The following is a 325-nucleotide window of genomic DNA, read 5'->3' on the forward strand; positions in this document are numbered from 1 at the left end:
TAAGTAATCGATCATTAATTGATGAATCATAAATTTAAAAAAAACATTTTTGCCAAAGTACATCTTCACTTTTGTCCCCAAATTTCAGCTTCCAAGCTCAAAGGATGGCTGAGATATCACCCGGACAAACAAACAAGCAGTCATAGACTGGTACTTACGAAATCGTCAACTTGACCTCTGACCTTGTCTAATAAAAGCTGTCTCGAGAGAAGGTAGCGACGTAAACCAGAAGTTTCTATGATGATTCTGTACCAAACCATCAAAAATCGAATGTTTGACCTCACTGTGACCTTGACCTTTGACCGATTTTGACCAAAATCTAATC

This window comes from Eptatretus burgeri, chromosome 5 (genome assembly GCF_056783735.1).
Source record: "Eptatretus burgeri isolate ZD-2024b chromosome 5, Ebu_testis_v1, whole genome shotgun sequence".
Lineage (NCBI taxonomy): Eukaryota > Metazoa > Chordata > Myxini > Myxiniformes > Myxinidae > Eptatretus > Eptatretus burgeri.